Source organism: Misgurnus anguillicaudatus, chromosome 19 (assembly GCF_027580225.2).
Source record: "Misgurnus anguillicaudatus chromosome 19, ASM2758022v2, whole genome shotgun sequence".
Classification (NCBI taxonomy): Eukaryota; Metazoa; Chordata; class Actinopteri; order Cypriniformes; family Cobitidae; genus Misgurnus; species Misgurnus anguillicaudatus.
Window position 1 is genome coordinate 1,406,641 of NC_073355.2, and position 12,258 is coordinate 1,418,898.

Here is a 12,258-nt window from a genome sequence, read left to right on the forward strand (position 1 = left end):
AGTCTTAATTGTAAATAATAGTGATTTATTTATTTATTTATTTATTTATACGATTCATTCATTTAAATGCATTTTGTTGAACCCGCTGGGGACTGTTGAATTGTTCCCGCAGTGAAATGACGTCACACGCCGAACAAGGAGCTTCCGTTTGTAATAGCTGGATTCTGATTTTGCCGGTGCGAAATGCACACGTCATGCAATCAACACGCTTGTTTCCCTGGCAGCCTGGCAGCTTGCATTATTTTGCCCGGCAAAGGCATGACTGATACAGTACTATAATTACGTTTAATAACTTTAACATTGCCCCCAGCCCAAACCGATGGCCAGCATACTAGGCTCGGCTCCCGGGTATTCCACAAAGGTCCGCCCTGTCGCCCCCGACTTCGTTCACTGCCGTATAGCATGAGCTCGCCCGGTATCGTCCGATCTCGGAAGCTAAGCAGGGGCCTGTCGGGTTAGTACACGGATGGGAGACCTTGCGATCAGCCTTTTTTCTTTTTTAAAGCTACGTTTAAACAAAAAAAGATTGGTAAAATAAATTAAAACAAAATAAGAAACCTTTGTTTAAATGTAGCTTAAATAAATGGATTGCAACAACTTGCCCTCAAACATTACTTAAATTGAATGAATCCATTTTTTTCAGTGTTGCGAAGCAAGAATGTTTTTATCGGGTGACCAAGGCTACTTTAGCGGGTCCATAATGTATGGGTGAATTTTAAACCTGTCTAATTGTCACATACGATTTGCTGCATGTTAATGAAGCAAAATATCTAATGTTAACTGCTTTACCTTTCGTTGACGTTGATCAGGAAATCTCCACGATGAACCTTTCAATTACTTCAAGAAGGACTTTTGTCAAAAAACAAAAAAAAAAAAAACACAAAAAAAGGAATTGATTTAAGAGCAAATATGGATTATTCTTTTTTCTTTACGAAGCTACAGAAGTGACTCGGTCAGGAGCAGTGAGTAATTTTCTATTCTTCTTTTGCTATTTAACTTTAACGACAGAGACTTTAACAGGTTAGGATTATTGTGAGACCGAATGCAATAAAATGTTTATGCGTTTAAGACATACAGTAACCAGTCGTTTACCTTGATACTCGACAAGACAGCTACTTTGACATATGAGCATTTGACAGTTTAATTCAAAAAGACGCGAACTCCTTTAAGCTTAGCCGTGCTCACAGGCTATCGGGGCATATATTGGTCCTCGTCGCGTTTCAAGTTCATGATGGCTGCAGTCCAACTAATAATCATACGGTAGCAGATGAATTCAAGACTGAAAACACTGCGTTGCATGGGTTTTGCTGTGAAAACCAAAGGCCAATCTTGGACTTTGTTCAGTCCGCAGAAAGACAATTACTATATGTGACAACCACAAAAGTGTTGTATTTGTGTATTTAAGAATATTCACAACTATTGTCTTTTATTTGAAAAACAATTTATTGTATTTCTTTTAAAGAAAGAAAATATAAGTATCCAAAGGGTTCTATTTTTATGTGACTTTTCCTGTTTTAAAGTTAATTGAGTAGTGTTTGCTCCAGGCCAGCAGGGGGCAGTGTCGGGTGACAGGTTTACTGTAGCTGCGTGAGTTGTGAGTTTCTCATTACTGCAGAGAGCTCAAACCTGAACGCTGTCTCCTCATTTCTCTCCTGTTTTACAGGTGGGTAAATGTACAAAAACACATCAGGTGTAGAATTTGGTCATGCTGAAATGTAAATGGGATAAGGGTGGACTGTTTCAGTGAAATAATTTTCTTCAGAGTCTGTTAATGATTTTGTTTATAATGAGTTTGAAACGAGTCAGTTCAAAACACACACTTTCTCATGTACATAAACCATATGAAGATGTTTTTTGAGCTTGTAAGGTTAACAGATATGATTAACTCACTGTTTGTTAGTTTTTCACCATTGGTTAAAAATGTTTTGTTTAATAAGTCTATACAAAAATGTTTACAGTTAAAAAATGAAGTATAAAGTTATCAATTTAATCAATTTATTAGCTTTGAGCATGATTTTGCAGTACTATATTAACATGATACTGATAAAACACTGTGAGTGAAAGATTCCAAGTATCTTTAAAAATAGCTGGTGGATTTTACCATTGTCTTTGCATTTCATTTTGATAAATAGAGTAAAATACAGGAACAAAGAGTAAGTGAACATGTATTTGGTGCAAAGAGATTTCTTTTATTATGGATTTTGTAATGATATAGAAACTGAAAATTCATTGTTATGTTAAAGAGAAACTGAACATGTAATATGAGAAACATAAAATGACTCTTAACAATAGAGGTCTTTGCTGAAGGAAATTCAGAAAATAAATTACTGCAGAGAGCTCAAACCTGAACGCTGTCTCCTCATTTCTCTCCTGTTTTACAGGAATTAATCTGTTCTTTACAGTGCCGTTGCTACGGTACCTGTTACAGATTTTTGGTGGCCCGTACGGGGACGGCAGCATATGCGTAGGCTACAAGCACGACCAGAATTAGCAGTGTAATGTTCCAGGAGCTGACGCCTCTTCCCGCCTTGAAGTTAAAGGAAGATTGGGTGTTACATGTGTGAGGCCAGTGTTTCACCTCATCTCTGGATCGTGAAGACACAACCTACCTCAACCATCCAGCATCTCAGACGCACAGGCCCTGTCTTCACCAGACCAATTGCCTGTGAGGTTACCACTGTGCTGCACACGTGGAAGACCAAGAGCTACTGGTGAAAGTGCTACCTGGGAGAGCAACCAACTGTGAGGAGGAGGGAAAAGTAGTCATGGCAGACGTTGAGAGAAAAGGCTTGGTGTGGAGCATCAAGAAGAATCTACTCATGCTGACGGCCAATGAACTTTTCCAACTAGCCCAGAGTGTTGGTCCTGTGCCAGGGAAGGATTCATCTAAGCTTCAGATTGGTGAAGAAGAGGGCTGCTTTGAGTACATTCTAGCTTTTATGAACAGTGACACTTTGTTGGAATCTGAGGATTCAGGTATGGCAGTGTTGTTAGAGCTTAATGATACTGTGAATAATGTCATTGAGGTTCGTTATGCTCAACCAAAAGCAGGTGCAGGGGATATGACAGTAGGTCAGCCAGGGACAGCTACTGATAACCTGACAACTGCTAACGTGACAGCCATTAGTTCTAATACTAACACTACCCACACAGCTGCGGTTAGCATAGCTACTGCTTCACCAATCACTATTCCCCCTTTCACACACACTGATGTCGAAACTACACAGAACACTGACACAGAGTTACAGAGAATGCTTTCTAGCTACGCTGAGCTTAGCAACAAAGTCCTACAATACATAAACAACCCCACATCATCACCTACACTCACACCTACACCAGTACAATCTACACTACAATATAACAACACTCACAAACCTGAACAACATCCACAAGGAAGACATGATCGAGTCGTCCCCCTTCGAGACCTTTCACTGCTTCGTCGTGAGTTCAAGATTCAAGGTGGACAGATTGGTGATCAGAGCTCAGATTTAAGCTACAATAGCATATGCAGACAAATCGATGAAGGTGTTAAAGAACGATTCAGTGAGACTGAGATACTGAGAGGCGTTCTCAGAGTCATTAAATCTGGAAACTTTAAAGACATGCTAATGCACAAGGATGATTTGACAATTGACGAGCTGAAAGGCTTTCTGCAGTCCCATTTAGGGGGGCGGAGCAACACAGAACTTTTCCAAGAGCTTATGTGCACAAAACAAAATGACGGTGAAACTCCACAACAGTTTTTATACCGTGTAATAGGTCTCAAACAAAAGATCCTGTTTGCTTCAAAATACGCTGACACAGAAGTCAAATACAATGCAAACACAGTTCAAGACATTTTCCTACATGCCATATATCAGGGCCTCAGCCATAAGCATAATGACATTCGTCGAGAACTTAAACCATTTCTCTCAGATAGCAGTGTGACTGATGAGACAATCTTAAAACAAATGATGAAAATAACAAATACTGAGAATGAGAGACAGAGACGTCTGGGGTCAGCTGTGAAGCAGAAACAAGTAAACGTGCATAGCACAGAGCTTGAAGTTGCAGCAGTACAAAGCAGCAGCACAAAGAAAGATGGACAAGATAAACAGCCAAAGACTGATGCACTCCAACAGTTAACTGAGAAAGTAGAGGAGTTAATGAATAAAGTGGAACTGCTGCAACGACCACAGTGGATTCAAAACCCAGAATCTTGCCATCATTGCCAAGTCAAAGTGGATCAAAAGAAAGCCAGATCAAATAGCTGTGCTAGTTGCCTCGAACAGAATCGGCCAGGGTGCACTCATTGTTTTTACTGTGGGGAAGACGGCCACAGAGCAGTAGGCTGTTTGAAGAAGCCCAAGCGTTCGGAAAACTGGAGCCGGTCCCTGCCCCGGGACAAGTAGTGACCGGGCTTCACGTTCAGTCCCACAGTGCTGAGTGTAACGTATGGGGCTCTGAGAATCATACAAAAACAAGTCTAGCTAATCAGAGCTCAAATGAAAACAATGAACAAGTCAATCTCCAATCCCCCCTTTCCCTACCGACCCAAACAAGTAGGCGCCTAGCCAAGTTTATAGGGGCCAAAGCCCTTGCGCGATGTGACCTTAATGGCTTGACAGTCAACGCCTTACTAGACACTGGAGCTCAGGTGAGCATGATTGACAAAAGCTGGAAAGAGAAGTATCTCCCAGACGCACCCATTAGGCCACTCAGTGAAATATTTAATAAGAGAGAAGAGCTGGAAGTGCACGCTGTAAATGGAGAAATCCTCCCTTTTGATGGCTGGGTCCTCATTGCAGTCCGCTTCAGTGGGAATGGTGCTTTAAGCCAGTCTATCATGGTGCCTTTCCTCATCTGTAGCATCCCGCTTGCACAGCCACTAATTGGATTTAATGTGTTAGAGGAAGTGATTCAAAATCGGCCAGCAGAACTCGTTCCAGCCCTCACCACGCTCCTTTCTGATGCAATATCTGTCCCTTCTGATAAAGTTGAGCTGCTGGTGAACTTCATACAGGCTGACAAACCCTCCATGTATCAGAGACTGTTAAGAACTGGCAATTATGACACTGTGGTTACAGCTGGACAAGTGGCCTGGGTTAAGTGCCAGATCCCATCCGCGGCAGTGCAGTCAGACCCTCTCCTCTTGTTTGAACCTGATGGAAACAGTGCACACCTCTCAGAGCTTGAGATTGAGGAAGGCCTACTAGAAATACAGACTGCAAAGAGACCTTATGTCATTATACCAGTGAGAAATAACACTAAACATTCTGTAACTATTCCAAGAAAGACAACCCTTGGCAGCGTCCAGACTGTGGCTAGGGTGATTGAGGCCGATCCACTAGAGAGTTCTAGGCCCAGAGGAGTAGTACTTACGGCAGCCACAACACCAGCTGCTCAAACTGCTTCAGCCTTGTGGCAGCCCCCTGTGGACCTCAGCCACCTTAGTGATGAGGAACAAGAGAAAGTCAAGAAAATGCTGTGGAAAGAATCAGCTGTTTTTGCACGAGACAGTCATGATATTGGATGTATTCCTAGTCTACAGATGTCAATTGCCCTCAAAGACGAAATTCCAGTGCAGAGAGCCTACTCCTCGGTCCCCAAACCACTGTTCAAAGAGGTGAAAGAGTATGTACAAGATCTGCTCATGAAAGGCTGGATTGTGAAATCAAAGTCCTCTTATGCTGCACCAGTGGTGTGCGTCCGAAAAAAGGATGGTACACTCCGCCTCTGCATAGATTATCGTCTCTTGAACCAGAAGACCATCCCTGATCGACATCCGTTACCTAGGATACAAGACCTGACTGATACCCTCGGAGGCTATTCCTGGTTCAGTATCCTCGATCAAGGAAAGGCCTACCATCAGGGTTTTATCGCCAAAGACTCCCAGCATCTCACTGCCTTCATTACCCCCTGGGGGCTGTATGAATGGGTTCGTATCCCATTTGGCCTTTCTAATGCCCCCGCGGCCTTTCAGCGGAGTATGGAGGAGATGTTGGGTTCCTTGAGAGATGATTGCTGTCTTCCGTATCTTGACGATGTACTTTGCTATGCAAAAACCTTTGATGAGCACGTGGAAGGTGTCCGCAAAGTACTCCAAGCTCTTCAGAGACATGGGGTGAAACTAAGACCTGAAAAATGTGAGCTATTTCGACAGGAAGTGAGATATGTGGGTCGTCTGGTGTCAGCTCAGGGAGTGAGGATAGATCCCAAAGACCTGGATGCCGTGCGGTCGTTGACCAGTAGGACACCACAGACAGTGGGAGATGTGAGAAAGCTCACCGGGTTCCTGGGCTACTACCGCTCCTACATTCAGGACTTTTCAAGGATAGCAAAGCCCATTTATGAGCTACTACAAGTCAAGCCAGGACACGCAGCTGTAGCACATGGTAAAAGCAAAAGTCCACAATTACCATCCAGAACACCTGTAGAGTGGGCCACCGAACACCAGAAAGCCCTTGACCAACTTGTGTCTCTCCTTGTTAGCCCCCCTGTGTTAGCATACCCTAACTTCAACTCACCTTTCGTATTACACACCGATGCTTCAGACCAGGGGCTGGGCGCAATTCTTTATCAACACCAGGATGGCAAGTTGAGAGTTATTGGGTACGGGTCTAGGACTTTGACTGCAGCTGAGCGAAACTACCATCTGCATAGTGGGAAACTAGAGTTCCTTGCCCTGAAGTGGGCTGTGTGTGAAAAGTTTAGAGATTACTTATTTTATGCACCCCACTTCACAATTTATACAGACAACAATCCACTGACCTACGTTATGACCACAGCAAAGCTAAATGCGGTAGGCCATCGGTGGGTTGGGGAACTCTCCGACTTCAGATTTGACATAAAATACAGACCGGGGAAGTCCAACATAGACGCTGACACGCTGTCACGTCTCCCTTTGGACATTGATGCTTATGCGGAGTCCTGTACCAAAGAGTGTACCGAAGACGTGGTTCATGCAGTATGGGATGGAAGTAAAGTAGCCAAACAGAAAGATGTAGCCTGGTAGCAGCTCTCAACATCTCCTCCCAAGCTGACCCGTCTCTCTCCTTCGATCACTTAAATGCAATTAGCCAGAGTGAGCTTGTGGAAGCACAACATGCAGATGAAGCCATCAGTGAAATTATCAAGTTAAAAGAGGCTGGTACACCTTTAACTGACGAGATACGGAAAGCTGCTAGTGGAGCCACCAAAAGACTATTCCATGAATGGGGAAAGCTAGTTTTGGAGAATGGTCTCCTATACAGACGTGCTAATGAAAGAAAGCAGTTGGTGCTCCCTGCCAAGTACAAACACCTTGTTTTGAAAAAACTCCATAACGAAATGGCCCATGTTGGTACAGAAAGGGTACTTAACCTTGCCAGAACCAGGTTCTATTGGCCTTTTATGGCCAGAGAGATCGAGGACCACGTCACTAAGAAGTGTCCATGCATAAAATCAAAGAAGCCAGTTACTCATGTTCGCGCCCCAATGGGTAATATCACATCAAGCTCACCACTAGAGTTGGTGTGTATTGACTATTTACATCTAGAGACCAGTCGTGGTGGCTATGAATATATCCTTGTGGTCGTTGATCATTTTACAAGATTCGCTCAAGCTTACCCAACAAAGAATAAGAGTGGCAAGACTGCAGCTGAGCGCATCTTTAATGATTTCATTCTCCGCTTCGGATATCCATCAAAGTTACACCACGACCAAGGCCGTGAATTTGAGAATGAGCTCTTTCGTACACTTCAACAGCTGTCAGGTATCCGTCATTCAAGAACATCACCATACCATCCCCAGGGAAACCCTGCGGAAAGGTTTAATCGGACGATACTCCAGATGCTAAGAACATTGTCGGATAAAGAAAAGGAACGATGGAAAGATCAAATCCCACAAGTTGTACATGCGTACAATTGTACTCGGCACGAGTCGACAGGCTTCTCACCCTTCTTTCTTCTTTATGGCCGCCATCCCCGCCTTCCCATTGATTTACTATTCGGCTTGGTTGAAGAGACAGACTCTGACTCGCCAAAAGGATATGCAAAGAAGTGGGCAAAGCAGATGTCTGAAGCTTATCGAATAGCCAATGAGAACAGCAGACAGGCCAGTGCAAAAGGCAAAGTGCTTTACGACAAGAAAGCAAGAGGAGTGGTACTACAGCCTGGCGATAGGGTCTTAGTCAGGAACCTCAGTGAGCGAGCTGGCCCAGGAAAACTACGGTCATACTGGGAAAAGTCCATCTACGTTGTTAAGGAACAGTTCGCGGATAACCCAGTGTATGTAGTTCACCCTGAGTCTGGGGACAAGAGGAAGACAAGAACACTACACCGCAATTTGCTTTTATTAGTAAATGACCTTCCAGTTGAAGCTCCTCCATGCCATGACGCTCCTGAAAAGAACACAAAGAAAAGTGAATGCCAGACTCGACGTACCAACGTGCCAGAACAGGCAGATCTGCAGGAAGAATCAGATTCAGACTCAAATTCTGATGATGACTCAGATGGCCATCGTTATTGGCTGAGGTTACCAACAGAAAGGATACAGGAGATACCCGCTGTAGTCCCACAACGACGAATTCCCAGCACTCGGGGTAGTCCAACCTCAGTACCTGTACAGGAAAAAAGGAGAGTTAGGATACAATACTTACCTGAAACAGACCTGATGCCTGAAAACGACGCAGAGATGGAGGAACCAGCAGAGGATGAAGACCAGTCTGTTGTTGCAGGACCTGAGGAACAAGATGGATATGATGAGGCTCCAGAGCCCATCCAGGAGGAACAGGCTCCAGCCAATCCGGTGCCAGACAACCGGGCCGAGGTCAGGAGGTCAAGTCGAGACAGACGACCTAGACAGATTTTTACATATGAGAACCTGGGTCAGCCCTCACTGACAACACAAGCCACAGTTAATATGGCAAACACACACTTACAATCACCTGCTTACACTACAACTCAAACCACTCAACCCATGCACTCTCTTATCCCCTATCCAACACCAACCTATCCACTAAACTCATATTCTACCATTTACCCACTATTTACATACATGCCTTACCCCTTAACATCACCACCATACCTATTACCAGTTCCTGTTGCCTGTTAAAAGAGAAAAGAGAGTTTTAGTTAAAAGATGAGCAGAAAATGGTGGGACCCATTTCTTTTTGCCGGGGAGTGTGTGACAACCACAAAAGTGTTGTATTTGTGTATTTAAGAATATTCACAACTATTGTCTTTTATTTGAAAAACAATTTATTGTATTTCTTTTAAAGAAAGAAAATATAAGTATCCAAAGGGTTCTATTTTTATGTGACTTTTCCTGTTTTAAAGTTAATTGAGTAGTGTTTGCTCCAGGCCAGCAGGGGGCAGTGTCGGGTGACAGGTTTACTGTAGCTGCGTGAGTTGTGAGTTTCTCATTACTGCAGAGAGCTCAAACCTGAACGCTGTCTCCTCATTTCTCTCCTGTTTTACAGGTGGGTAAATGTACAAAAACAGATCATGTGTATAATTTGGTCATGCTGAAATGTAAATGGGATAAGGGTGGACTGTTTCAGTGAAATAATTTTCATCAGAGTCTGTTAATGATTTTGTTTATAATGATTTTGAAACGAGTCAGTTCAAAACACACACTTTCTCATGTACATAAACCATATGAAGATGTTTTTTGAGCTTGTAAGGTTAACAGATATGATTAACTCACTGTTTGTTAGTTTTTCACCATTGGTTAAAAATGTTTTGTTTAATAAGTCTATACAAAAATGTTTACAGTTAAAAAATGAAGTATAAAGTTATCAATTTAATCAATTTATTAGCTTTGAGCATGATTTTGCAGTACTATATTAACATGATACTGATAAAACACTGTGAGTGAAAGATTCCAAGTATCTTTAAAAATAGCTGGTGGATATTACCATTGTCTTTGCATTTCATTTTGATAAATAGAGTAAAATACAAGCACAAAGAGTAAGTGAACATGTATTTGGTGCAAAGAGATTTCTTTTATTATGGATAGTAATGACATAGAAACTGAAAATTCATTGTTATGTTAAAGAGACACTGAACATGTAATATGTGAAACATAAAATGACTCTTAACAATAGAGGTGTTTGCTGAAGGAAATTCAAAGAATAAATTACTGCAGAGAGCTCAAACCTGAACGCTGTCTCCTCGTTTCTCTTCTATTTTACAGGAATTAATCTGTTCTTTACAGTGCCGTTGCTACGGTACCTCCCAGCAAGCAATAGCCGTCATTTCAACGTCTCGTTTCAGTATAGACCCGATATGGCCGGGCTATGCCTAGCCCATATCTAGCCCAAATAAACTTTAATTTGGTTACATGTGGTTTTTGACAAAATAATTTGTGAGATGTATGCTATTTCATCATGTAAGCAAAGTTAACAGCGATTACAAGGTATTTCGTTTCATTTCTATAAAGTGTTTTATGCATCGTCTGTACGTAGTCACAATTTAGCTCATAAATAGACCGACTACGAATAAACCACGTTTAGCCCAGAAATAACCATGAATTTAATTACATGTTGTTTTTCCAAAATGATTTGTGAGATGTATGATATTTAATCATGTAAACAAAGTTCAAAGCGATTAAGGTATTTTGTTTCATTTCTTTAAGGTGTTATATGCACCGTCTGTACTTAGCCACTATTTAGCTTACAAATAGACCGACTACGAATAACCCACGTTTAGCCCAGAAATAACCATTAATTAAATTACACGTGGTTTTTGCCAAATAACTTGTGAGATGTATGGTATTTCATTGTGTAAGCAAAGTTAACAGCGATTACAAGGTTTGTTTAATTTCTTTACAGTGTTTTATGCACCGTCGCACATAGCCACTATTTAGCTCATAAATAGACCGACTACGAACAAACCATGTTTAGCCCAGAATAACCTTGAATTTAATAAAATGTTGTTTTTGCCAAAATAACTTGCAAGATGTATGATATTTCATCAGGCATGCAAAGACACCAGTGAATTCAAGATGTATTTATCTTATCTGAATATCTGCTGTCACGCATAACATTCATTATTGATATACAAAATCCAGTTACAACTCCGAACCGCTAGATGGCAGCTGCAGTACACAAACACGAGGCCAAATCTCGCGAGAAAGATTTCCGGTGTTTGAAAATCAACAACACCGACCAGCGAGCAGCCAAGGGGAAAGCAATCTTCCACACTCGTTTGGTCTTGTAAGTGTTTTTTATTATTTTATTTTACATGTGTTTAAAATGTATTTACTTTATTTGTTGTTGGAATCGCGACATTCTTGCGGGTAACTTTACGTTAAAGTAAGTAACCCATGTTTTATAAAACCTAAACAGTACAACCTGCAATGTAATAAATTAGTGGAGGTAAATGAGTCTATGTAACGTTACACTGAAGATTTACATAAGTGATTTGTAGGCTGCTTTTTAGTAACAGCAGTAACTTAGCTAAGTTATCACCGTGTTGCTTAAAGTAATGTAGGCAGTTATGCTTTACAATTATGCATACAGAGATAGATTGAGGGGGAAAGCTATTTTTCCATATGGATTTAACTCACAGGCCTTCAGTTTGTTGGAAAAAAGATTTTTATTGTGTTAGTGAGGGAAAACTTGCAGGTCAGTGGGCATTAGCCTTAAAGGTTGGTAAACACTTGTACACTGAAGCATACAATACTGTACAATTACTGACATAGGCATGTGCTATTCAGGTGTCAAAGCTGTGTGAAACTGGAGGGAGAAACTTGAGAGACCGTGCCAGAAGAATGCTGGACAGGTCAATTCTATAAACATGCAATATTAATAAGACATTGTGGTGTCAACGCAGTCTTTCATGTGGTCACAAAAAAATCAAAAATATATGTAAGTCTGCAAATGTTAACGACATTATCTTTTGTATTTTAGAGTTCCATAAAATTCATTAATTTCAAAGTTCAACATGAATGGTGGTGGTCCACTGCAGAAGCAAGCATTTGAAAAAACATCAGTTATTAAAGGTAAGTGTGTTTGTATGTAGTTTTAGGCTGAATGGTGTTTCACAAAATAATACTTTTAATATGACATTAGGCTATGTGAGGTGTAATTGACGACAGTCCGGTACTGCCTTAATATTTTCTAAATATTAAAAGCCCCAGATTAAATTACTCTTTGCCGATACAACAGTTAACTCACCCATACAATATTGTTTAGATGTTTTATGTCCATAAGATTGTATTGTGAATATTTTATGCTTGGCATCTTAAAGGAATAGTCTACCCTTTTGCCATATTAAGCTATGTTATTACCTCAAC

The 12,258-nt window shown here is 41.4% G+C and overlaps 1 long non-coding RNA gene across 1 annotated transcript; it reads left to right on the forward strand.

Moving 5' to 3' along the window:
* The first annotated feature begins 10,986 nt into the window (after positions 1-10,986).
* On the forward strand, positions 10,987-11,957 carry LOC129426663 (uncharacterized). Its single transcript, XR_012358923.1, has 3 exons — positions 10,987-11,176; positions 11,680-11,744; positions 11,873-11,957. It is a non-coding gene; the product is annotated as an uncharacterized lncRNA (long non-coding RNA).
* The last annotated feature ends 301 nt before the right edge of the window (positions 11,958-12,258 follow it).